This window comes from Sciurus vulgaris (assembly GCF_902686455.1).
Source record: "Sciurus vulgaris genome assembly, chromosome: 2".
NCBI classification, from domain to species: Eukaryota; Metazoa; Chordata; class Mammalia; order Rodentia; family Sciuridae; genus Sciurus; species Sciurus vulgaris.
Window position 1 is genome coordinate 173495966 of NC_136462.1, and position 27996 is coordinate 173523961.

General features: G+C 39.7%; 2 long non-coding RNA genes and 2 pseudogenes across 5 annotated transcripts; 3 read left to right on the top strand and 1 right to left on the bottom strand.

The window, feature by feature from the left end:
- Positions 1-113: 113 nt before the first annotated feature.
- LOC306655003 lies at positions 114-19266 on the bottom strand. Its single transcript, XR_013762158.1, has 3 exons — positions 19139-19266; positions 5203-5276; positions 114-352 (listed from the first exon to the last, which is right to left on the bottom strand). It is a non-coding gene; the product is annotated as an uncharacterized lncRNA (long non-coding RNA).
- On the top strand, positions 1231-27996 carry LOC306655001. Of its 2 annotated transcripts, none has more exons than XR_013762155.1 (3): positions 1231-1316; positions 1949-2033; positions 27516-27996. It is a non-coding gene; the product is annotated as an uncharacterized lncRNA (long non-coding RNA). The 2 variants fall into 2 exon arrangements; XR_013762156.1 differs by lacking the exon at positions 27516-27996 and adding an exon at positions 4839-5299.
- On the top strand, positions 5384-6474 carry LOC306653727 (ENTH domain-containing protein 1-like; annotated as a pseudogene). Its single transcript has 2 exons — positions 5384-5402; positions 5437-6474. The product of its transcript is annotated as an ENTH domain-containing protein 1-like (transcript).
- On the top strand, positions 8855-10306 carry LOC306654133 (ribosome biogenesis protein NSA2 homolog; annotated as a pseudogene). The gene is made up of 2 exons: positions 8855-9112; positions 9250-10306. The product of its transcript is annotated as a ribosome biogenesis protein NSA2 homolog (transcript).

Genomic DNA, 27996 nt, shown 5'->3' on the forward strand with positions numbered 1-27996 from the left:
TATATATATATATATATATTTTTTTTTTTTTTTTTGCATTGTCTAAGTACTATATACAACGTATATTATAAGCAACAAAACAGACTCATGTATCTAAATGTGTGTGTGGTAGACCACCTTGGGGTTCAGAGACATAGGAAACTGGTAATCATGATGAACTTCATAGAGGAATCTGGGAAGTGGGGTATCTAGTTGACAAAAGGTTTTCTTTCTCTTTCTCTCTCTCTCCTTTTTTTTTAAATCCAAACTTTATGTACTGGGATGATTTTCCACTCATCTTGATTCAGGGTGCTTCTGGTGTTGCTTCTCTGAAGGACCGTCCTTCTGGAAGCCTTGCTTTTCCTCCTGAGGGCTGGCAGAGAAGAGTAAAGCAAACAATACACAAAGCTCCCATTTGTATACAGCCAGTGACAGAGATAATTGCAGCACACGCTGGGGATTTCATATCCATCGGGTAGAAACTGGGGCTCAGTGCCAGGTACTTTTTCATAAGTTTCCTCTTCTCTCCTGGAGAGAGATGAAGGCAATCCTCTGCAAAAAGCATACTTCTTGTGGGAAAGTTGTCAGCATTGGAAAAGAAAAAGTTTATATCCCACTTTATTTTTTTTGTAGCTCAATTTGAGTGTGTGTATTTTTTTTTTTTTAGCTCAATTTGAGTGTGTGTGTGTGTGTGTGTGCGGGTTTACTGGAATTGAACCCAAGGCCTCACACGTGCTAAGCATGTGCTCTACCACTGAGCTACACTCCCAGTTTGAATTTTTTTTTTTATGAATTCTTTCTATTAGAAATAGTTAATTAGATGAATATAGTGGTGCACATCTATAATCCCTGCTATTGTGGTTGAGGCAGGAGGATTGCAAGTTTGGGGCCAACCTGGGCAGTTTAGGAAGACCATCCCAATATAAAACTTAATAAAAGGCACTGGGCATGAAATACAATACTGCAAGATATCATTTTCATTTAGAGAGATTCAAGTCATTTAGATTCCTACTCTAAAATCTTCACATTTGACATTCCAGGATGCACATTTTTTCTAGACCATTCTCCTCTTGGTTTCTTCAATTAACTTGAAAACTACATGTTCCTCCTTCCCCATGTATTTTTGCTCATATATAGTATATTTCTTTTTTGTCTTCTTTTTGGTACTGGGGATTGAACCCAGGGCCACTTTACCACTGGATTACATTCCCAGTCCTTTTTATTTTTTATTTTGAGACAGGTTCTCTCTTTGTTGATTAGGGCCTGGCTAACTTGCTGAGGCTGCCCTGGAATTTGCAATCCTCCCACCTCAGCTTCCTGAGTCACTGGGATTTCAGGTGTGTGTCACCAAGCCCAGCTCACAAGTGTATTTCTTCAGCTGTTTTCATTTGGTTCCTTTTCTCTCCGTTCTTTCTTTTGTACTAAGGATCGAGCCCAGGAGCACTTTACTACTGAGCAACATCCCCAGTTCTTTTTTCTTTTTTTAATTTTTAATTTTGAGTCAGGGTCTCACTAAGTTGCTGAGGGTCTCCTTGCTGAATTGCTGAGGCTGACCTGAAACTTATGATTCTCCTGCCTCAGTCTCCAGAGTATCTGGGATTACAGGCTGCACCACGGTGCCTGGCAATTCCTTTCCTTCTGTGAAATGTTTTCTGCTGTGTGTTTTTTATTTAAACTTGGGACCACCCAGTTGTAAGATATTTTTACCTGACAGATGTACCACAGGTGGACTATCAAGTTGAGAAGAGCAAATTGATATTTGTTTTTAAAATTAAATTAATCCTTGATAAGAATTCTTTTTTCTTTCTTCCTTCCTTCCTTCCTTCCTTCCTTCCTTCCTTCCTTCCTTCCTTCCTTCCTTCCTTCTTTCCTCCCTCCCTCCCTCCCTCCCTTCCTCCCTCCCTCCCTCCCTTCCTTCCTTCCTTCCTCCCTCCCTCCCTTCCTTCTTTCCTTCCTTCCTTCCTTTCAGGAGCTAGTCTTTGATTACTAGTTGATGCCTTCTCCATTTTGGATGACCTGTTTCACCAGTAGGCTGTTACTCTCCACGACGAACTGTAAGTGCTTCTGTATAATGGTATAAATCGCTTTTTACATAATGGAATAAATTGTTTTTTACATAACAGGGGCAGGGCTGGAGATAGAGCTCAGTGATAGAGTGCTTGCTTAACATGCAGAAGGTCCTAGATTCAATCTCTAGTATTGCAAGAAAGAAAGAAAGAAGTTAATTTTTAAAAATCTTACCCTAGTTCTAGAAATTAAAAATAGCATCATTATGTTCATGCGAAGACCTTCACATTACTCTACACACACATAAAGCTGACATTATTCCCCGGCAGGTGAGTTTCCTGGAAGCTGAGGTTTGGGTGCGGTTTGTGCCATTCATGTGTTGGAATCTTGGTCTCAGGGTGGTGATGGTAAGAAGTGGGCAAGTAGGAGCTCTTTAGGTCTTGCTTGATGCACTGACCTTGGGAGACATTATGGTAGCTCTCATGGGACCCCAAGTTAGTTCTCCCAAGAGAGTTATAAAAGAACAATCCTGGCAACTCCTTGGCCATGTGCCATCCTGTCTCACCACATGATCTCCCCGCATCTCATATGACCATCTGTTGTGAGGCCTTTGCCAAAGCTGAGCAGATGCTGGTGCCAATCCCTTGAACTTCCAGAACTGTGAATTAAATAAACCTCTTTTCTTATTTTTTGGGAGGAGGTGGGAACACTGAGGCAGAAGGACCACAAGTTTCAATCCCCATTCTTTTGTATTTTGAGACAGGGTTTCCCTAAGTAGCTTAGGGCCTTGATAAGTTGCTGAGGGGGCCTCAAACTTGACATCCTCCTTCTTCAGTTGGGAGAGCTCCCATTTGTCTCTGGGATTACAGGTGTGGGCCACCACACCCAGCTAACCTCTTTTCTTTACAAAGTATCTGATCTCAGATATCTCATTTTAGTAACAGAAACAGACTAATGGACTGGGGATAAGGGAGGATTCCAATTCCCTCTTCCCTTGAGCTATATATGACCATGGGACTTATTCTGTCTAACAGAATATAAACAGAGGTGGCATGTGTCACATATGATGAAAAAGCAATTAATTGTCAGTGCATATTATCCATCTTCCTTTCCCAATATGGTGCCAGTTGATGGTGAAGTGCCTGTTAATCTGTGTAAATAAGCTTTTGTAGTTTGGAGTCATTTAGATTTTGGAGTTGTTTGGTATTGAAGCATTACCACTACACCAACTAAAGTGGAGTCCTGTTTTTCCAAGCACACAGATTCATGAGGGCTTGAGTTCCAAATCTGTTTTCCCTTTGATGACCAAACACACTGTTTTTTGTTTGTTTGTTGGTACCAGGGATTGAACTTGGGAATGCTTAACCACTGAGCCACATTCCCAGCCCTTTTTCTTTTGACTATTTTAAAAATTGTTTATTGGTGTATTATAATTATACATAATAGTGGGATTCTTTGTTACATATCCATACATGTACACATTATAACAATGCAATAAGGAAATCTAATACCCATTTGTGAGTGGAAAAAAAGGTGACTATTTCATTAACCTGCCAACGAACACTCACCAAAAATGTATAGAAAACATTTAAGTTAAGGAACTTTAGACATAGTCTATGTAAATACATGCTAGTCTATAAATAGTCTATAAATAGTCACTGGTCTATGTATATAAAATATGCCTAATGTTCCTTCACTTAAAATGTTTTCTATGTATTTTTGATGGGAATTCTTCAGCAAGTTAATGAATTGACACCTTTTTTTCCTCTCATGAATGTGTACTAAATTTCTTTGCATGATTTTTCTCCATCTGTTTCATTTTATCTGAAAAGATAAAATGATTTTTCTCTTTTAATCTGTTAATGCAATGAATTGTTTTATTAGGTGTTAAATCAAATTTGCATTCCTGGATAGACTCAAGATACTATGATACATGCTTTATATACATTGTTGGATTTAGTTTGTAGCATTTTAAAATATGTTTAGGAGAGGGACTGACCTATCCTTTTCTTTTCTTACATTTCCTTTTCCTGATTTTGGTATCAAGTTCCATATTCTTACATATGAATTGAGAATATTCCTTTTTTAAATTTTTTTATTTTTTTGTACCCCAACACTTTTTCTGTGTTTTATTTAGAGACAGGGTCTCACTGAGTTGTTTAGGGCCTTGCTAAATTGCTGAGGCTGGCTTTGAATTTGCAATCCTCCTGCCTCAGCCTCCCAAGCAACTGGGATTACAGGTGTGTGTCACCGTGCCTGTCTTAGTTTTTGGTTTTTTGAGGAGAGGTCTCATTGTGTTGCCTGGGCTAGTTTCAAGTCATGAACTCAAGAGATCCTCCCACCTCAGCCTTCCTAGGAGTATGCCAGCACACCTGGTTCATACCTGCAGTTTTAGCCTATTCAAAGAAAAGATAATTGACCATGAGTGATCATGGTGGATCTTTAGGCACCCAAAGGATGAAAGTCAGATTAAAGTAAAATTTAAAGTAAAATCCAGAGTGTTTGAATTTGAGAGGGAAAAGGCCCTGGGCCATGACTGGCACCTTCCACTCAGGAAATTGATACTTTATCAACATGGAGATTAATCACTTGTATTTGGGAGCAGCAGAGCTACCTCTCAGGAGTTTTATAAACCAGTAACATAAATTTCTGTTCCATCGTTCTCATCTCCCTTTTCACCTTTGAACTTGTCCTACCTATGGCATTCAGAGCAAGTGAAAAACTTCATGAAAAATTACTCAGATGTTGAAATATAAAGTCAGGCAACCAACTTTTAATGACCCTTGGGGTCCCTCTAGTTCTCTGATGCTATTATCAGTGATTTGACTTTCAACACAATTTTTCTCTCTCAGAGTTTATGAATATGCTATGGCAGAGACTCAGTGATCCTGGGAAGAACTGACTCCATGTGTATAAATCCCTTACCCTAAAGGATTATCTCATCAGGAATGGATTTTCTCATCAAGAATGGATCAAAGAAAGTTATTTGTCATTGCAGAGAGGGGTTCTGTAATCTTCAAATACTAAAAGACTTTCAACACATAAATGAAGCTAGAAAAGATCAAGGTTATCATATCCAGGAAAAGTCTAAGCAAGTCATAACATTGCTAATGGATGAACAGATGCTGTAAAGAGAGGAAAGTGGCACATCAGACTAGACCAGTACCTCCTATTCCATGACATTTCCTAAAAGATTACCCGGTACAGGTAACTCACCAACAGCATGTGCATCTGCCCCCACACCAGAAATTCCTGCTTCAGAGAAGCATCAGCTTCTTAAGGTGGCAAAACTATGTAGAAAAACAAAACAAAACAGGATTGAAACAAGAGCAGCATCAAGATAAGCAGTCACCTGCGGTCACTGTATTGTCCCAGGAGGTTCTACCACTCAAGATAAATGCTTGGAAATCAACAGAGTACCTGATGCTATTTTATGATGAGAATCCAAAGCCACTTTTGCCAACATTACCTTCTTCCATTATCCCTTCAACTATGTGGTTGTCAGAAGGACAAGAAGAAGTTCGCAATCTCTGGGATGCAGATACTATACCTACTCCCTCAGAAAAAAGTCCATCTCTGCAGACAAATTTCCAACTACCTCTGAGGGAACATCTTCCTTTTCTACTTTATCCATATCATCTCCCAATTTGGGCCCTCCAGAGAGTTTAGTTCATCGCTTACCCCCAACCTTGACTGGACCTTCCTTCTGGACTTTGTCCCACCAGTAGTCACCTTCTGTCTCCCTTAAACATAAAGGTAAGACGGCCAAGGTCCACCACCATTTTGCTCCAAGTGATCCATTGTTTTCTAATGAAGAAGAAAATGAGCAACCTCAGTCTACTGGAAATTCTTCCAGATAATTCTGATTCTGCTAAAAAGAAGACAAGTCATATTTCCAGCAGTAATTGGGTAGAGTTTTCCATCTAAAATGTAGACACTTCTCCTCTGTGCCCTGTTCTAGTTTTCAGTCCACCAAAGGCTTGCTTAAGGAACCCACAGAAAACAATTCCATCAAGATTCTTCTAGGGGAGGTAAAAAGTGCAGGGCTTACAGTACATGAAGATCTGAGCATTGATGACAAGAATTCAATGTCATCAGCAGCCATCTCATGAGCATGAGCGGGAGCGTTCTGCAAACCAACAAATCTTCATAGGACCCTCAATCTTCTGAGGGCAGTTCAGATCAAATCCAAGCATCTTAACTGATTTTTGATAGAACTTGGAGGTTCTATGTCTCAAAGACTTACATTAGCATTTTCTAGATTCCCATCACCATGGGCAAAAAATAATTGCAGGATATGGAAAATAGGCCCTAAGGAAATTACCTTCCTGTTCCCCTACTTGCCCTCCCATCCCACCCTAAATGATCCCACCTGCAAAACACCTCCCATGACCTGGGCCTGCCAGCTAAAAGGGCCCTCCAAATGTAACTAACTCTTCCCATGACCTGGTTCTGCTAGGGCCCTGTAAAACCCAGATCCTGTGGTGGCCTGCCCCCATTTTCCCCTACAAAGATGTGCCCCTCTAGCGCTGAATAAAGCATCACTGATCCATGGGGTCTGCCTCCATTTTCTTTTTTCTTTTTTTTTTTTTTTTTGTATTCTCTTTTTAAAAAATAATTTTTTTAGTTGTATATGGACACAATACCTTCATTTTATTTGTTTATTTTTACGTGGTGCTGAGGACCGAACCCAGTTTCTCATACATGCTAGGCAAGCACTCTACCACTGAACCACAACCCCAGCTCATCTTTTTGTATTCTTTCGTGTGCTTTCATTTGGTTAAATTATGTAACAGATGAGAATAAAGATGTCTTTAAAATTACTAACTCACAAGTTTTTGTGGGTGATCAATTAATAGAATATTAATTTCTCTATAAAATGTCTAGAATATAATATTCATTGCTTCTAGGATTTTTTCTTCAACAAGAAAGAGATGGCTATTACCGTTAATTACACTTGTCTGAATATCTTGGTCTTTACAGTTAAAAATAAGTGAATTATTCAGTACTATTGGTCTACGTGTCTGTTTTTGTGCCAGTACCATGTTGTTTTTATTACTATAGCTCTGTAATATAGTCTGAGGTCTGGTATTGTGATGCTTCCTGCTTCACTTTTCTTGCTAAGGATTGCTTTGGCTATTCTGGGTCTAGAAGACACAGAGACAAACTCACATAAATACAGTTATCTCATACTAGACAAAGATGCCAAAAACATTCCCTGGAAAAAAGACAGCCTATTCAACAGATGGTGCTGGGAAAAATGGAAAGCCATATGTAACAAAATGAAATTAAACCTTTATCTCTCACCCTGCACAAAAATCAACTCATAGTGGATCAAAGAATTAGGCACTAGAACAGAGACTCTGCGCCTCCTAGAAGGAAAAGTAGGCCCAAATCTTCACCATGTTGGCCCAAGATCTGACTTCCTTAACAAGACCCCTAAAGAGCAAGAAGTTAAATCAAAAATCAATAAATGGAATGGATTCAAACTAAAAAGCTTTTTCTCAGCAAAAGAAATAATCAATGTGAAGAGAGAGCCTATGGAATGGGTGAAAATCTTTATCAATGCACCTCAGATAAAGCATTAATCTTTAGGATATATAAGGAATTTTTAAAAACTTAACACCAAAAAACCAAATAACCCATCAATAAATGGGCAAAGGAACTGAAAAGACACTTCACAGAAGATATACAATCAATCAACAAATATATGAAAAAACGTTCAACATCTCTAGCAATTAGAGAAAGGCAAACTAAGATTTCATCTCACTCTAATTGGAATGGCAGTTATCAAGAATGCAACAATAAATGTTGGTGAGGATGTGAGGAAAAAGGTACACTCATACATTGTTGGTGGGACTGCAAATTGGTGCAACTATTATAGAAAACAGTATGGAGATTCTTCAAAAAACTTGGAATGCAATCACCAGTTGACCCAGTTATCCCACTCCTTGGTTTTTACCCAAAGGACTTAAAGTCAGCATACTACAGTGACACAGCCAAATCAATGTTTATAGCAGCTCAGCTCACAATAACTAGACTGTGGAACCAAACTAGATGCCCTTCAACAGAGGAATGGATAAGGAAAATGTGGTATAAATTATAATTATATATTATTCAGCTTAAAGAAAAATGAAATTATGACATTTGCTGTAATGGATGAAGTTGGAGAATATTATGCCAAATGAAAAAAGGCAACCGCAAAACACCAAAGGCGAATGTTTTCTCTGATTTGCAGATGCTAATTCACAATAAGGGAGGGGTACTAGGAAGAATAGAGTTACTTTAGATTAAGTAGAGGGGAGTAAAGGGAGGGGAAGGGGTATGGGGGTAGGAAGGATAGTAGAGTGAAACAGACATTATTACCTCATGTACAAATATGACTGCATGACCCATGTGATCCTACAATATGTACAATCAGAAAAATGAGAACTTATACTCCATTTATGTATGATTTATCAAAATGCATAAATGCATTTTACTGTCATGTATAACTAATTAGAACAAATAAAAAAATTTAAAAAATGAGTAAATTAGATCGAACATAAACGGGATTAATCATAAATGCATTTGTTAGAGACATCTGATCAATTTACAAAGTTAAAGTGGTAACTGCTAAATATAAAATCAAGCACTCTTGGCTTCTTGAATTTCCTAGGGTAATAATACTTAAACATTAAATGGAAAAAGGTTTAAGGTTGCTTTGTCTGTGTCTTCATGGAAAACGAGCTTACTAAGAGTTAAAGTTCTAACAGGTATAATTCTATACGCGAAGGGTCCAAAAGTTTCAGTTAGAGTACTGTAAATAACGTAAAATTATTTTATCTTATTAAAGTAGAGTAATTTGGTCCTTGGTACCTGAAAATTGAGAGCTTCTGCTCACCCCAGAGACTGTACCTGGCAGCTCTGCAGCTGTCACCATGCCACCAAATGAATATATTGAATTATACCATAATTGCTATGGATGTTGTTTGGATTACCATGAGAAAAAGACTATCAAGATGCATGGAAAGAGAAACACCAAACAAAAGAATGATGAAAAGAGTCCACAGGGAGCAGCGCCTGCCTATCTCCTGGACAGAGAGGGACAGACCTGAGCAAAAGTACCTTCCAACACAATTAAACAAAAATGAAAAGAGGGGCTGGGGATATAGCTCAGTTGGTAGAGTGCTTACCTCGCAAGCAGAAAGCCCCGGGTTCAATTCCCAGCACCGTGCACACACACACACACACGCAAAAAAAAAAAAAAAAAAAAAAAGAAAGAAAAAGAAAAGAGAAGGGGGGAAAATGGGAAGTCCCTCTTCCCAAGGGAGAAACAGAAGTATTAAAAGTGATTTGGTGGGGAAGGAGAATAAAAAAGGCCTGGAAAAGGATGGTTATTAACTGCTTTATTGGAGATGGCTTTACAAGAAAATCACCTAAATAGGAAAGATTCATGGACTTACATTTCAAAAAGACCCATGTAACATATCCTGAACTGAAAGCCACCTTTGCCTACCAATACTAGGTGTGAAAAAGAACCCCTCAACCCCACTATATACAACTTTGGGTGCTATTACCAAAGGTACAGTCATTGAGGTGAATGTGAATGATTTGGGCTTTGTAACACAGGAGGCAAAGTTATTTGGGGGAAATATGCCCAGGTTACCAATAATCCTGAAAATGATGGATGTATAAATTTGGTCTTACTGGTTTGACAGCAGTTTTACCCTCCTTATAATTCTTATAATTATTAAACATTATAAATCAATCAACAACCCACCATTACTGTGATGGCTCTGAAAACTATCAAACAGCCTTACATATCTGCAAATCATTAAGAGAACTATTTATTAAATTGTAAAAACAAAAAACAAACAAACAAAAAAACATTAAGATGACCGGGTTTGAAAAAAAAAAAAGTAGAGTAATTTGTCTAAATTCAGAAATTTCACATGGGTTGTTTCAGAGTGTAAATTAAGAAAAGAAGAGGTCAACAGTTAGGCAAGAAAAATAAGAAGGTTCTAGGTATGGATATATGTTTTAGTATGGAAAGTATAAGGAAAAGGAAATGTTTCTGGGTGAGAAAGTCTTTGTGGTAAACTTGTAGAATGTTTAAGCAAGTTACAAAAGGGTTTGTGTAAGTTTCAAAAGTATGTGTGTGTAACTGAATTGGTCATATATATAATTGGCATAGTCAATTAAAGCTCTTCAAGACTTTTTCCTAAGGTAAAATATTAATGTACAGGTATAAACCAAAGTTTAATCTATGTTAGAGCAACTGGTTTTAAAGGAATTAAGGTTTGTACAACTCTGGTTAAACAACAACTGTTATTTTATTTTATTATTATTTTTTTATTTTATTTATTTATTTTTTATTGTAAACAAATGGGATACATGTTGTTTCTCTGTTTGTACATGGCGTAAAGGCATACCATTTGTGTAATCATAAATTTACATAGAACAATGTTGTTTGATTCATTCTGTTATTTTTTCCCTTCCCCCCACCCCTCCTACCCCTCTTTTCCCTCTATACAGTACTTCCTTCCTCCATACTTGCCCCCCTCCCTAACCCTAACTCTAACCCTAACACTAACCCTTCCCTCCCCCCCATTATGTGTCATCCTCCACTTATTAGCGATATCATTCGTCCTTTGGCTTTTTGAGATTGGCTTATCTCACTTAGCATGATATTCTCCAATTTCATCCATTTGCCTGCAAATGCCATAATTTTATCATTCTTTATGGCTGAGTAATATTCCATTGTATATATATATAGTTTCTTTATCCACTCATCAATTGAAGGGCATCTAGGTTGGTTCCACAGTCTGGCTATTGTGAATTGAGTAGCTATGAACATTGATGTGGCTGTATCTCTGTAGTATGCTGATTTTAAGTCCTTTGGGTATAGGCCAAGGAGTGGGATAGCTGGGTCAAATGGAGGGTCCATTCCAAGTTTTCTAAGGAATCTCCACACTGCTTTCCAGAGTGGCTGCACTAATTTGCAGCCCCACCAGCAATGTATGAGTGTACCTTTCTCCCCACATCCTCGCCAACACCTGTTGTTGCTCGTATTCTTGATAATCGCCATTCTAATTGGGGTGAGATGGAATCTTAGGGTGGTTTTGATTTGCATTTCTCTTATTACTAGAGATGTTGAACATTTTTCCATATGTTTGTTGATTGCTTGTAGATCTTCTTCTGTGAAGTGTCTATTCATTTCCTTAGCCCATTTGTCGACTGGATTATTTGAATTCTTGGAGTAGAGTTTTTTGAGTTCTTTATAGATTCTGGAGATTAGTGCTCTATCTGAAGTATGATTGGCAAAGATATTCTCCCATTCTGTAGGCTCTTTCTTTGCATTGCTGCTAGTTTCCTTTGCTGAGAGAAAGCTTTTTAGTTTGAATCTATCCCAGTGGTTGATTCTAGCTTTTATTTCTTGTGCTATGGGAGTCCTGTTAAGGAAGTCTGATCCTAGACCAACAAGGTGAAGATTTGGACCTACTTTTTCTTCTATAATCTGCAGGGTCTCTGGTCTGATTCCGAGGTCCTTAATCCATTTGGAGTTTAGTTTCGTGCATGGTGAGAGATATGGGTTTAGTTTCATTCTGTTGCATATGGATTTCCAATTCTCCCAGCACCATTTGTTGAAGAGGCTATCTTTTCTCCATTGCATATTTTTGGCACCTTTGTCTAGTATGAGAAAATTGTATTTATTTGGGTTTGTGTCCGTGTCCTCTATTCTGTACCATTGATCTACCTTTCTATCTTGGTACCAATACCATGCCGTTTTTGTTACTATTGCTTTGTAGTAGAGTTGAAGATCTGGTATTGCAATACCCCCTGTTTCACTCTTCCTGCTAAGGATTGCTTTAGCTATTCTAGGTTTCTTATTCTTCCAGATGAATTTCATAATTGCTTGCTCTATTTCTGTAAGGTACGTCATTGGGATTTTAATTGGAATTGCACTGAATTTGTATAGCACTTTAGGTAGTATGGCCATTTTGACAATATTAATTCTTCCTATCCAAGAACATGGAAGATCTTTCCATCTTCTAAGGTGTTCTTTAATTTCTTTCTTTAGTGTTGTAAAGTTCTCATTGTAGAGGTCTTTCACCTCTTTTGTGAGATTGATTCCCAAGTATTTTATTTTTTTTGAGGCTATTGTGAATGGGATAGTTTTCCTAATTTCTCTTTCTGAAGATTCATCACTTATGTATAAAAATGCATAGAATTTATGAGCATTGATCTTGTAACCTGCTACTTTACTGAATTCACTTATGAGTTCTAAGAGTTTTCTGGTGGAATTTCCAGGTTCCTCTAAATATATAATCATGTCATCAGCAAACAGGGATAGTTTGAGTTCTTCTTTTCCAATTCGTATCCCTTTAATTTCTTTGGTTAGTCTAATTGCTCTGGCCAGAGTCTCAAGAACGATGTTGAATAGAAGTGGTGAAAGAGGGCATCCCTGCCTTGTTCCAGTTTTTAGGGGGAATGCTTTCAGTTTTTCACCATTTAGAATGATATTAGCCATGGGCTTAGCATAAATGGCCTTTACAATGTTAAGGAATGTTCCCACTATCCCTATTTTTTCTAGTGTTTTGAGCATGAAGGGGTGCTGTATTTTATCAAATGCTTTTTCTGCATCTATTGAAATAATCATGTGATTCTTGACTTTAAGTCTATTAATATGGTGAATTACGTTTATTGATTTCCTGATGTTGAACCAACCTTGCATCCCTGGGATGAAACCCACTTGATCATGGTGCACCATCTTTTTAATATGTTTTTGTATGCGATTTGCTAAAATTTTGTTGAGAATTTTTGCATCGATGTTCATTAAGGATATTGGTCTGAAATTTTCTTTCCTTGATGAGTCTCTGTCTGGTTTAGGTATCAGTGTGATATTGGCTTCATAGAATGAGTTTGGGAGGGTTCCCTCCTCTTCTATTTTATGGAATACTTTGAGAAGTATTGGAATGAGCTCTTCTTTAAAGGTTTTGTAGAACTCAGCTGAGAACCCATCTGGTCCCGGACTTTTCTTTGTTGGTAGGCTTTTGATGACTTCTTCTATTTCAGTACTTGAAATTGGTCTATTTAAATTGTGTATGTCCTCCTCGTTCAGTTTAGGCAATTCATATGTCTCTAGAAACCTGTTGATGTCTTTGAAATTTTCTATTTTGTTGGAGTATAGATTTTCAAAATAGCTTCTAATTATGTTTTGTATTTCAATCCTGTCTGTTGTGATATTTCCTTGTTCATTCTGAATTTTAGTGATTTGGGTTTTCTCTCGTCTTCTCTTTGTTAGTGTGGCTAAAGGTTTATCAATTTTGTTTATTTTTCGAAGAACCAACTATTTATTTTGTCAATTTTTTGTATTGTTTCTTTTGTTTCAATTTCATTGATTTCAGCTCTGAGTTTAACTATTTCCTGTCTTCTACTACTTTTGGTGCTGTTCTGTTCTTCTTTTTCTAGGGCTTTGAGCTGTAGTGTTAGGTTGTTTATTTGTTGAGTTTTACTTCTTTTATTAAATGCACTCCATGAAATAAATTTCCCTCTAAGTACTGCTTTCATAGTGTCCCAGAGATTTTGATATGATGTTTCTTTGTTCTCATTTACCTCTAAGAATTTTTTAATTTCCTTCCTAATATCTTCTGTTATCCATTCATCATATAATAGCATATTGTTCAATCTCCAGATGTTGGAATAGTTTCTGTGTTTTACTCTTTCATTTATTTCTAACTTCAATCCATTATGATCTGATAGAATACATGCTAGTGTCTCTATCTTCTTGTATTTGCTAACATTAGCTTTGTGGCATAATATATGGTCTATTTTAGAGAAGGATCCATGTGCTGCTGAGAAGAAAGTGTATTCGCTCTTGGTTGGATGGTATATTCTATAAATGTCCGTTAAGTCTAAATTATTGATTGTGTTATTGAGATCTATGGTTTCTTTGTTCAATTTTTGTTTGGAAGATCTGTCCAGTAGTGAGAGAGGCGTGTTAAAATCACCTAGTATTATTGTGTTATGGTCTATTTGGTTTCTGAAATTGAGAAGGATTTGTTTGACATACATGGATGAGCCACTGTTTGGGGCATAGATGTTTATGATTGTTATATCTTGCTGATTTATGCTTCCCTTAAGCAGTATGAAATGACCTTCTTTATCCCTTCTGACTAACTTTGGCTTGAAGTCCACATTATCGGAAATGAGGATGGATACTCCAGCTTTTTTGCTGAGTCCATGTGCATGGTATGTTTTTCCCCATCCTTTCACATTTAGTCTATGGGTATCTTTTTCTATGAGGTGAGTCTCTTGCAGGCAACATATTGTTGGATCTTTCTTTTTAATCCAATCTGCCAGTCTATGTCTTTTGATTCATGAATTCAGGCCATTAACATTCAGGGTTATTATAGAGATATGATTTGGTTTCCCGGTCATTTGGTTCATTTTTTAAATTTTATTTATTTATTTGTTTGACACAACTTGTTTCCTCCTTTATTTGACAATTCCTTTAGGATAATTCCTCCCTTTGCTGATTTGCTTCTTTGTTTTTCATCTCTTCCTCATGGAATATTTTGCTGAGAATGTTCTGTAATGCTGGCTTTCTTTTTGTAAATTCTTTCAGCTTTTGTTTATCATGGAAGGATTTTATTTCATCGTCAAATTTGAAGGTAAGTTTTGCTGGGTATAAGATTCTTGGTTGGCATCCATTTTCTTTCAGGGCTTGAAAAATGTTGTTCCAGGCCCTCCTAGCCTTTAGGGTCTGGATTGAAAAATCTGCTGATATCCGTATTGGTTTCCCCCTGAATGTAATTTGATTCTTTTCTCTCACAGCCTTTAAAATTCTGTCTTTATTTTGTATGTTAGGTATTTTCATTATAATGTGCCTTTGTGTGGATCTGTTGTAATTTTGTGTATTTGGAGTCCTATAAGCCTCTTGAACTTGATTTTCCATTTCATTCTTCAGATTTGGGAAATTTTCTGATATTATTTCATTGAATAAATTGTTCATTCCTTTGGCTTGTTTCTCTAGGCCTTCCTCAATCCCAATAATTCTTAAATTTGGCCTTTTCATGATATCCCATAGTTCTTGTAGATTCTGTTCATGATTTCTTACCATCTTCTCTGTTTGTTCAACTTTGTTTTCAAGGTTAAATATTTTGTCTTCAATGTCTGAGGTTCTGTCTTCCAGGTGTTCTATCCTACTGGATATGCTTTCTATGGAGTTCTTAATTTGGTTTATTGTTTCCTTCATGTCAAGCATTTCTGTTTGTTTTTTTTTTTCAATATCTCTAACTCTTTATTGAAATGATCTTCCTGTATTTGCTCTTTTAATTGTCGATTGGTGCGATCATTCAATGCCTGCATTTGCTCTTTCATCTCATCGTTTGCTTCTCTGATCATTTTAATTATGTACATTCGGAACTCCTTTTCTGTCATTTCTTCTGCCATGCTGTCATTGGGTTTTATTGATGTAACATCTAGATTTGTTTGCAGCATTTTCTTTCCTTGTTTTCTCATATTGTTCAGGTATCAGTGGACCACTGAGATATTACAGATTTCCTCTATTGACTTACAATGTCCCTGAAGATTTCTATATATATCCCCCCTTAGCCTTCAGTAGGCTGAAGTCTTGGAGGAAGTTGATAATGCGGTGCTCCACAAGGAAGCTGCCTCTCTAGGAGTGTTGGCCTTCAGGTGGGGTACAATCCCTGCTAGTGGGCAGAGGTGCCTCCACTTGTTGACCATTGGTCATCCAAAGGGGACCTAGGCTGCGGGCTGAGGCAAGGCCTGTTTGGGCCTGAGTCTCTGGTTTTACCGTCCTTGTGGGGAAACCTCACCCGGCAGGGAAGACTCACCCGGTGGGGAGGTCTCGCTGGTCAGTTCCCTCCTAGAGCTTCCCCTCAATTTACAGCTACCGCCTGGGCTGGGCTGCCTTTCTCTGCAAAGTTCCCAGGGGCCCGGCCCTACCTCCTGGGCCTGGGAGCCTCACCCTTCGCAGATGAATCTCCTTGGGCTGCCCCTCCTCAGAGAATCTGCCCGCAGGCCTGGAACCTTCGCTCCGCCCTAAGCCTGTCTCTGTGCGGCTCTTCCACCCAGAAGCCTCCTAGATCCTGGGACCCTGCTCTGCACCTAATCGCCTGGCTGTGTGGTCCCTCCTCTGAGCAGCCACCTGTGGCCCCGAACAATCGCTCTGAGTCCCAGAGACCCGCCACAGGCTTCTTCCTCCAGTCAGCCGCCCAGTATTCCGGTGCGGTCACTAGGAGTCCAAGAAACTCACTGCGTGCCTCCTCCTCCCACCAACCACCCGTAGCCCGGGGCAATCAATCACTCCGAGTTGAAATGACCCTCCCCGTTCCTCCTCCTTCTCCAGATAATCCCCTGGGTGTTCAGGAGCAGTCCCTCTGAGTGGCTCTGAATCCACGTGACCCGCAGCACGGGTCCTCTGGGCAACTGCCCGGAGCTCTGGTGCGGCCACTCGAGACCAAGCGACCCACCACGCTTCTCCTCCAGGCAGCCCCCCTGTGTTCAGGAGCTGTCCCTTTAAGTCCAAACAACTCACCACTCGCCTTCTCCTCTGAGCAGCCGCCTGGAGCGCTAATGCAGTCACTGCGAGTCCAAACGACCCGCTGCGCTCCTCCTCCTCCTCCTCCTCCTACTCCTTCGGGCAGGCCCCGGTGTTCAGAAGTGGTCTGAGTCCAAACAGCTCGCCACGCCGCCCCTTCTCTGGCAACCGCCTGTAGCTCTGGTGTAGTCACTCCGAATCCAAGTGGCCGCACTCCTCCTCCTCCTCCTCAGGGCAGGCCCCGGTGTTCTGAGTCCACACAGCTCTCCTCGCCACTCTTCCCCTGGGCAGCCGCCGGAGCCCCAGTGGTTGCTACGAGTCCCAGCACTGTGCTGAGCGGCCTCCTTTACGGCGCTCCCAGTTGTCCGAGTTCACTGCTCCAGCGGGGGGAGGGGCGTCTCGCCGGCAGCTCTACTTCACAAAGTTCCCTGTGTTCCGGGACCACCGTCCCATCCGGGACGCCTTCCCAAAGGGAGAGAGTCACCCGGCTCCTTTGAGTTGGTCCCAAGTGTCTCAATATCTCCTCTTTTGAATCCTGAGTCCTGGAGCAACATGAAATGCAGCCACCCTCTAGGCCGCCATCTTGAAACCCCAACAACTGTTATTTTAGAATATTACCCTACATTACAGAGTCTAAATTTTTCTTTAAAAGTAAACTTGAGGGCTGGGGATATAGCTCAGTTGGTAGAGTGCTTGCCTTGCAAGCACAAGGCCCTGGGTTCAATCCCCAGGACCACAAAAAAAAAAAAAAAAGTAAACTTGATTAGTATAAAAATGTCAGCGTAATTGTGGTGCTATTATGGTCTTCTTTGTATACTAACTGTGTTCACATCTTCCAGGTACACAAGTCTTGAAGTAGGAGGTTTAATAGAACATTTTTATCAAGCTGGTGCTCTCCAAAACTAAAGTTTTTAATGGTAATTTTAGACTTATAAAATTAAAAAATTTTATTGGGGGTTTATTTATGTCATTTAATGTTCTGTAACTGGACCTGTTATCAATAAGATATGTCAAATTTTATGTTACTTTTTGCCCTGGGCTAGACATTTAAATGTATTTTTAAAAGATGTGAGAGCTGATCTGTTTAAAGGTTAATATTGTGAAACAAAAACATTTTGCCACTTTCCCACAAAAGGGGGCTAAAAGCTCTCTTAGCTGTTGTTTGATTCATGTTTCAGATGTAATGTTATATTGTGTTAGCTAACTTTCTTATAGACTCAGGAAGCAATATATAAACTTTATTAAAGATCAGCTTTAGAAAAAACACTTTATCTACGATTAGCCAAGAGCCCCACCTCACCTGAGTTAAGACTCTGCCTCTCACCTCACTCCATGTTAAGATAATTTCTAAGTAGGTTAGACTTAAGCTCATTTAAAGTTACGTTCAAAAGGATAAATTTTTGTTAAGATTACTGAGATCTCAAGATAGTTTGTAATTATAATAAGGTTTAAGATTATAAAAATGTTTCTTACTTCATAGTTATTACATAAACTTGATATGATTTTACTCTTGTTAATTTCATTTTGCATTTTCCTTATAAACTTTAACTGTTATTAGTGCCTTACAGAAGTACAAATTTCAATAAAGCAATCTGAGTTGCAACCATCATCTATAGACAAATAGGATGTAAGGCTAACTTCCAGTACTAATACTGACCCAACTTAAATAAAAGGGATGAATGACTGTAAAGTTAGACATTAAAGTTAAAACCCAGTACTCATACTTTAAGACTGGTGAAACTGACTATCTGGATGTTTAAGACCAAGGCTTGAAGCTTGGACCCAAGCAATAAAGGGACTTGTCTAAAGCCTTTGCTTGTCTGGGTCACAGGACCTCCTGAGCAGAGGAATCCATGAGACCGTGGAGAACAGAAAGCTGACCAGTGCACATGATGCCAAAGAGGAGGGTTGTTGGAGAAGGGAGATGTACCTGATGCTTCCAAGGGAAGCCATATGGTCAAGGACCCTGACCCATCCTAGCAGATGGCACTAAAAGAGCTAAGAGGCTGCTCCCAAGTTCCCCAAGAGTAAGCCCCTGAGGGAACTCAGCTAACTCTTAACAATAAATAGGAACAAGATCAATTTCACCAGCTTGGTCTAGACTACCTAGCAAAAACAGTTATAACCAAAGTACAGCCATACCTGGCATTTACAAGAAAAGACAATAGTTCTTTTGATAAAACTATCAAAAGCCAGCCCCACAGCCCTGGTGTCCCCCAAATTCTGAGGCTTTTTTTTTTTTTTTTTTTTTTGCAAGGCTCATATTTACCCCTGCCTATGAAAAATTGGACTAGTTTCTGTACCTTGGTCTTCCTTACTCCTCAAACTGACATTGTACCTAACAACCAAAAGTTTGCCTATCCCAATAATGGTGCGCACTAGACGCAAGAGAGCCCTTTGGTTTATTCCTTTTCTTGTCATAACTTTTTTCCCTTGCTTTGATAGCATTACACAGAAGCAACTTCTTGACAAGGGGAACCATCTAGCCCAGACCACCTCCCATGAACATGCAAAGACATTCTCCTCCTTCGTTCACACATGATACTCTTAAGCCCCATAAGGAAGGACTTAATGATGATGAAGAGGTTTATTTTGGCTTACCCATAATGATGTTGAAGTTTTCTCCCTCTACATCCCCTCAAGCTATAACCACCAAAAGACTGTATAGGAGCCTACAGTATCTTCCACCTCCTTATCGTCTTCCAGATCTCTGACAGGGGATCCCCTACTTTGTCCCTTCTCAGCAGGAAGTAGCCAGATATGATATCACCCCAACTTATTATATAACTTTCAGAGTTATATAATCCTTCTGTAATGAAGGGTATAGAAAATTGGCCCTAAGGAAATTACCTTCCTGTTCCCCCACCTACCCTCCCACCCTGCCCTATATGATCCCTCCACCAAAACCCCTCCCATGCTCTGGCCCTGCCTGCCAAAAGGGCAGCAAAGAGTTACTAACTCCTCCCATGACCTGGCTCTGCCAAGGCCCCATAAAGCCCAGACCCTTGTGGTGGCCTGCCGCCATTTTCTCCTGAAGATGTGACCCATCAGTGCTGAAGAAAACATCGCTGGTCCATGGTATCTGCCTCCTTTTTTTTTTTTTCTTTTTGTATTCTTTTTCACGTGCTTTCAGTAATGGTTTAATTTTTCCTTGCCGGGTTTATTGACAAGTATCTTTCAAATTAATAAATAATTTTGGGTGGTTTATTTTTTCAAGAAAAAAAAATCCAAACTTTGGGTTCTTCCTAGAAGAGGACTTTCTTGCTCATTTCCCCACAGGTAGACTCTGAAATGAGGAGTAGTGTGGCTCTTGTGGGGAGAAAAAGGGTGGAAATTAGAAGCAGGACAAAGGATATTATGAAGCTTACTCAGGGGGCTGGGGATATGGATCAGTGATAGAGAACTTGCATGGGGGTCTTTTTTTTTTTTTGCCTAGTTTCTCTGAAACTTCTCCCCCAAATTCTGAAGGGGGATCTTGAGTAGGGTATGATTGTCAAAATAGGGTATCAGAAATAGGGAAAAGGGGGCATTTTTCAAAAACAACAAGACCATTTGTGCTTTCTAATAGAAAGGACTGGGTGGATTGAGGACAAATTAGACTTAAATAATTGAGTAAGTGAAACTGAATATAGGCCTTTCACATATCCCTGTTAAATTTGATTTTCCATGTGCAGTCTTTTGTTCCAGCCCACAGAGATTGCTGCAATACCTAGTGGTACCATCCAGTGTACTAACTAGTCCTGCAAGCTTTGAGTCTTTAATAGTTTGATTAACATTTCTTCCATTTTTTTCATTGCAAAACATTGATAAACATGTTGAATAAGACAGGGCTAAAGACAGGACCCCACAGGACAGTTTTAAAGAGTATGGGAAGAAGACTCCTTTAGCAACAAATATACATAATTTCTTGATTATATACATGAGGATATCTCAAATTCAGATAGTTTACCATACAAGGGAATAAGAATTTGGCTTGTACCAGAAAGATATTGTATAAGGTTGTGGGTTTCTATCTTTGGAATCCATGAAACAAATAAATGAATAAATCAATAAGTAGCATATACATATATATGCTTTTTATTTTATTTGTTTATTTGTTTGTTTTACATACTGGAGATATAGCTTTCCCACTAAGCTACATCACCAGACCTTTATCTTGAGGTAGGGTCTCACTAAATTTCCCAGACTGGTATGGAATTTGTTATCTTCCTGCCTCAGCCTCCTGAGTACCTGGGGTTACAGGTATATTCCACCAGATCAGATTGAAATGCTATTTAAATAAATAATATTATCAATTAAGCTACATCATTGCTGCTGATGGATCTAAAATTTTCTTTCCTCCTCCTAGGCATAAATTAAATTTTTTTTCTGACATTCAGGTTTTAGGAGCAACCTCCAAAGGTATAATATAAGATCTAGTAATCTTTGGGTAATTGTCTTAGTCCACTTCCTGTTGCTATGACAGAATTCCTGAGACTGGATAACTTATAAAGAAAGAGGTTTATTTTGGCTTACATGTCTGGGCACTGGAAAGCCAAGACTGGGTATTCCCATCTGGTCAGTTTCTGGAGAGGCATCTTGGTGGGGGTAGAAAGGGAGTGACTGTGTGCAAAAAGGCAAAAACAAACAAAAAAAACCCCAAGAAGTAACATTGCTTTATAAAAACCCACTTCCGAGGTAACTAATCTAGTCCTTCGAAAGGAAGAATTCATTCCCTCTAGACAGCAGTAATCCATTCAGGAGGGCTCTGCCCCATGACCCAACTACCTCCCACTGTACCCCACCTCCCAGTACTGAATCAAGGAACTAAGCTTCCACATGAGTGTTAGTGGGGACAAACCACATTCAGGTCATACCAATTGTGTGCATGTGTTTTGTTTGTTGGTTTGCTTGTTTGTTTTTGCTACTGTGGATTTAAGCCAGGAGTGTTTTACCACTGACCTATACCCCCAGGTCTTTTTATTTTTTATTTTGAGACAAGGTCTCACTAATTTACTGAGGCTGGCCTTGAACTTGGCTCCTCCTGCCTCCGTCTCCTGAATTGCTGGGATTATAGGTGTGCACCACCATGCCCAGCAGAAATTTTGTTCTTTTATTTCTTTTATATAGAAATATACATCTAAGTTCTCAGTCTAGTTGTGATCACCAGCTTTCAATACAGTCCCCATCATTGTCACTTCATGAGAGTCCTTCCCCCATGTAGTTCCCCTTATCTTTTTTTTTTGTGTGTTTTGAATTTTTTTTCCAGTACTGGGGCTGAAACTCAGGACCTTCCACATGCTAGTCAAGTGTGCTACCTCTGAGCTTACATTGCCAGCCCTTTGTCTTGAGGCAAGACTGACCTGTGTGATCAATAGATATGGTAGAAGAAATGCTGTCTATATTCCAAGTCTGAATTATAAAATGTGTTTAATCTTCTGTGTTGGCCTCTGGAATTCCTCACTCTGGGGGAAGCTGCTTCCATGCCATGAGACCACACAGGCAATCTTATAAGATGAGAAGCCCAGCTAGGAGGGAACCAGTGTGCCAGCCATTGGACTTAGGCTTGGCCAAGCCTCCAGACAGCTGCAGCCCTGGTTGATATCTGACTATGATCTCAGAAGAGACTCTCAGTCAAGCCACTTCCAAATCCTAAAACTCAGAAGCTGTGAGAGATGATAAATATGTATCATTGTTGCAAGTCACTAAATTTGGGGCAATTTGTTACACAGCAAAAGTAACTAACATGTGAAATCTCTGTTGATATTAACCAATATGGTTGAAGTTCAAGATTTGATAGGGAATATTGCAGTAAATTAATGACTTAGGGGCAAGCCTCTCTTAGCCGTCTTTAAAATGCACCAGGCCTGGTGACACACACCTGTAATACCAGCTACTCAGGAGCTGAGGCAGAAAGATCACAATTTTGAGGTCAGTCTGGGCAACTTAGTGAGACCCTGTCTCAAAAGTAAAATGAAATGAAAAACTGGTGATGTAGCTCAGTGTTAGAGTACCCCAGGTTCAATCCCTAGTACTGAAAAAAAAAAAAAAAAAAAAAAAAGCTACCAGCTTTTCTGGCCTGAATATCTTTTACATGCAGGGGGGGAAATTAGGTTGTTTTTGTCTCTAAAACAATTTTGTTTTGTTTTGGTTTGTTTTTAAGACTGTGTTCCAGGCTGATCTCAAACTTAGAATCATCCTGCTTTAGTCTCCTGAGCAGCTAGGATTATAGGTGTGTACTACCCTGGCCTAAAACACATTTAGTTCAGTTCATCAGCAATGTAGTAAGCAGCTGGGGAGATAGCTCAGCTGGTAGAGTGCTTGCCTCGCAAGCACAAGGCCCTGAGTTCGATCCCCAGTAAAAAAAAAAAAAAGAAATATAGTAAGCATCGCCCTGTGTCAGAACAAGTCTGAGGCTCTGGGGTTCAAGGATGGACAAAGTGTGCTGCTTTTCTTCCAAGAGCTCATGTTTCAGCAGGAGTAGCAGCTTTGTACATATCTACTCCTAACAGCAGAAAAGCAGATGTTCTTGGTATGCCATGATAGTTGGGGAAGGGGAAAGGCAGGAAAAAGCTGAATAGAGGGACCACAGAGGTGGTGGGGTCTTGGGAAAAAAAGCAGGGTTTTTCTAGGTGAAGTAGGAGTACAGGAGAGGAAAAAGGTATTCATTCTAGGTAATAAGGATGGGCAGCATGAATCAACACCCAGGCTGATGAGTATGGAGACTGAGAAGACAAGGTAGGACCATCCTGGGGCAGGGCCTTGAAGGTCATGATGGTATTGCATTTGGAATTCTCCTGCAGGTGAGGAGCATAAGTGATGGAGGGTGCTATTGGGAGCAAGCTGGGTAGGTGCTATGGTTTGAGTGTGGTCCTCAAGGGTTCAGGGGCTGGAAGCTTGGCTCACAGTGTGACACTGTTGAGAGGTGATGAAATCTTTAAGAAGTGAGGTTTAAAGAGCAAACAAACAGGTGGAATCTAATGGAAGATAATTAGGTTATTGGGAATATTGCCTTCAGAAGGGGTCAGTGTAGTTCTCGTGGGACCTTGACTGGTTCTTGCAAGAGTAACTTGTTATGAAAGAGTGAGCCTCATCCCTAAATCTCTCTGGCTTCCTATCTTGTCGTATGATCTCTCCCTTTCTCATACACTCCTGCCATTGTGATGCCATCCACTACGAGGCTCTCGCCAGAGGCCAAACCGATGGTGCTGCCTAATCTTGGTCTTTCAGTCTTCAAAGCTGTGAGCTCAATAACCTGTTTTCTTCTACATAAATACATAAATAGTTATCTCAAACTAGATGCAGGTGTCACAAATATACATTGGAGAAAAGATAGCCTCTTCAACAAATGGTGCTGGGAAAATTGGAAATTCGTATGTAGCAAAATGAAATTAGACCTGTATCTTTCACTCAAATCAAAGTGGATCAAAGACCTCGGCATTAGACCAGAGACCATGCACCTACTAGAAAAAAAGGTAGACCCAAATCTCCATCTGGTCAGCTTAGGAAACAGATTCCTCAACAAGACTCCTACAGTGCAAGAAGGAAAATCAAGAATCAATAAATGGGATGGTATCAAACTATAAAGCTCTTCACAGTAAAGGAAACAATCAATAATGTGAAGAGAGAGCCTACAGAATGGAGAAAATCTTTGCCACCTGCACCTCAGGTAGAGCATTTATCTCCAGGCTATATAAAGAAATCAAAAAACTTAACACCAAAAATCCAAATAACACAATCAATAAATGGGCAAAGAGATTGAATAGGCATCTCACAGAAAAAGAAATACAATTGGTTCACAAATATATAAGAAAATGTTCAACATCTGTAGCAATTAGAGAAATGCAAATTAAAACTACATTGAGATTTCATTTCACTCTAGTCAGAATGGCAATTATCAAGAATACAAGCAACAATAAGTGTTCTTGAGGATGTGGGGAAAAAGGTACACTCATACATTGCTGGTAGGACCATTCTGGAAAGCACTGTGAAGATTCCTCAGAAAACTTGGAATGGAACCACCATTTGACCCAGTTAACTCACTCCTTGGCATATACCCAAACGACTTAAAATCAGCATACTACAGAGATACAGCCACATCAATGTTCATAGCTGCTCAATTCACAATAAACTATGGAACCAACCTAGATGACCTTCAATAGATGAATGGATAAAGAAAATGTGGTACATATACACAATGGACTATTACTCAGTCTTAAAGAAGAATGAAATTATGGCATTTGCCTGTAAATGGATGGAACTGGAGACTATCATGCTAAGAGAAATAAGCCAATCCCAAAAAATCAAAGACCAAATGTTCTCTCTGACATGTGATGCTAACTCACAATAAGTTTGGGTTGGTATAGAAGTTCACTGGATTAGACAAAGGGGAATGAAGGGAAGGGAGGGGGAATGGGAATAGGAAAGACAATAGAATGAATCAGACACAACTTTCCTATGTCCATATGTGAATACGCAACCAGTTTAACTCCATGTCATGTACAACCACAAAAATGGAAAGTTATACTCCACGTATTTTTTAAATTAAAAAAAGTTTAGTTGTAGATGGACATAATACTTTTATTTTATTTATTCATTTCTATGTGGTGCTGAGGATGGAACCCAGTGCCTCACACATGCCAGGCAAGCGCTCTACCACTGAGCCACAACCCCAGCCCTCTATGTATGTTTGACATGTCAAAATACGTTCTACTGTCATGTATAACTAAAAAGAACAAATAAAAAATATAAAAAGCCTATTTTCTTTACAAAGTGCCAAGCCTTAGGTATTTTGTTCCAGCAAAATAGGCTAATATTTAAGGTTTTAAGCCTAAACAAAATATGATCCGAGCAGTATTACAAAAAGGCACTGTGGAGAAATGAAGGGAGGAAAACCCGTTGTCATGTTTTATCCAGGCATTAGTTGATGATACCCTGAGTGAAGACAAGGCCTGTAGGAATAGAGAGGAGGGAAGAGCTCTTTCAAAGAGAGAGGAGACAAAATATGATGACAGTATAACTTTTTGCCTTCTAGGTGTAAAATTGAAATTATTCACCAGGCACAGTGGTGCATTCCTGTAATCCCGGTGACTTAGGAGGCTGAGGCAGGAGAATCATAAACTCAAAGCCAGCCTTAGCAATTTAGTGAGACCAAATTAAAACATAAAAAGGGGACTGGGGAGATAGCTCAGTTGGTAGAGTGCTTGCCTTGCAAGTACAAGGTCCTGAGTTCAATCCCCAGCACTGAAAAAAAAAAAAACATAAAATGGACTGGGGCTGTAGCTCAGTGGTGGAGCACCCATGGGTTCAATCCCTGGTACTAAAACAAGAGTTCCAGGCGAAATCAGCTTCTCTCATCTGCTGGTGTGTGGGGTCTGCATGAGTCGCAGCAGTCCTCTGCAGCAGAGAAAGCCCACTTTTGTGTTAGCAACCAATCACAGCAAGGGAATGCCTGCTGCTGTCAGCTCTGAGGGTTGCAGCCAAGCCGGATTCTTCTCCACTACTACCTATGAGCACGTGGCAGCTCTCAATGGTGGGCCAGACCCCAGCTGCCTGCCTGTGACTTTTTTCCAGGTTCTTGTCTCACAAATTTAAAGAATGAAATTCATGGACAAGGAAGAGGATAAGAGTAGGATTTATTCAAGTGAGAAGAGAAGAGAGCTCACACAGAAAGAAAGGGACCTGATGAGGGTTGCCACTTAAATGTATCAGTCTAGAGGTTTATAGTGACTGGGTAGGGGCATTGATCAAAATTTATGTTAATCAGGTCTTGGGAAAGTACCAAGGTTAATTGGTAAACATTTATACTAAACAGGTATTGGAAAAGTGGTTATTGGTTTAGTCCTTGAGTCCTAGACTTTACTTAGGTCTGTCCTACTTCCCTTTTCCCACAGCCCTGGGACAAAGGAGTTGTCTGGAATGTTTGGAATGTTTCTAGAGGTTCCCTTCATGGAATGGTCTTTACATTTAAAAAAAGAAAAGAAAAAGAAAAAAAAACCAAAAACCTTAATTGGGGACCATTATCTAACCCATCTTATTCAGTATTATCAAAGAAAGGAAAAAGAAAAAGAAAGAAACAAACAAAGAAAGAAAGATTCCTAAAGGAGTTCTAAACTAACACTGTCTTAAGTCAAGTTCCCTAGAAGTAGAACCTGAGACAGGGATTCACGTCCACATGATTCATTGGGGTAGAGTTCCTGGGAGAAGGTAGGCTGGATGGGACAGAGGTAGAAACTGAACAGAGATCTGATTTTCATCTAGAATCTAGTCTTAGCATGATCCCACAGTGTCAGTCTCACCCTGAGGCAAGAGGACCAGCCTGGGTGCAATAGGCCCAGGCAGTACTGATTACAGGTTGCTGAAGAATGGGAAACCTCCAAGACAAGGTGACCCTGGTTAGCCAAGATCTATTCTCTGGAGAAGGTAAAAGTTGTGAGTCATTGAAGCAACCAACACTCACAGCAGCAGGGAGAGGCACGTACCAGGTAGCTGAATGGGATGAATTGTGTCCCCTCAACCTCAGTATCTCAGAATGTGACTCTAGTGAGATGTAGAAACTGTAACAAAGAGAGTGAATTAAAATGAGGCCATTAGGGTGGTCCCCTACTCTAATCTGACTGGTGTCCTTATCAGAAGAGGAAATCAGGACACACAGAGAGACATCACACACAGAGGAAGGACTATGTGAGGACACAGAAGACAGCCCTCTGCAAATGCAGGAGAGAAGCCTCAGAAAAAAATCAATCCTGCTGAAGTTTTCATCTTAAACTTCCAGCTTCCATAATGCTGAGAAAATAAGTTTCTGTTATTTAAGCTCCCCAGTCTGGTACTTCGTGACAGCAGCCCTGGTGGACTTAGCTAGCAGGTACACAAGGTCTAGAAAGTATCACTGTGTCTTCACGGAGGCTCTTCACCCAAACCAGCTCTGCTTGGCTTCACCATACCCTCTCACACACTGCTCATTTAAAGCTGTCTGCTTTCTCTCCATTGGGACCTACAGTGCCAATTATAGGAGCCAGCTAATTTCCTGGATGGAATACCAGCTGCCTGCCCTGGACAGAAGCCAGCCAGCTTTCCCAACTTCCGTTAGCAGTTTTGACATCTCAATGGAAACAGTGCAACAGCCTAGAGATTTATGATCCTTCAGCAATAAACCACCAGGTAATTGCATGTGTTGCTGTATTTCACTCCTTAACTTACCATCAATAACCAGTTCTAATGACTGAGGGGATTTGCGTAGTCTTGCCTTGTCTACAAAGAGCTTAAAGAATTATTTCCGTGATGGAGAAAACTCTGTCATATGCATTTATGAATATGTCAAAATAAACCCCATTATTATGTATAACTACAAGGCATTAAAAAAATTGTTTCCATGATGTCCATGGAAGGACAGATCAATCAGAAAAGGAGGAAGGCAGAATTGGCTAGACTTTCTGAGATGAAATTTTGATTTATTTAACAATCATTAAAGTTAATATTTA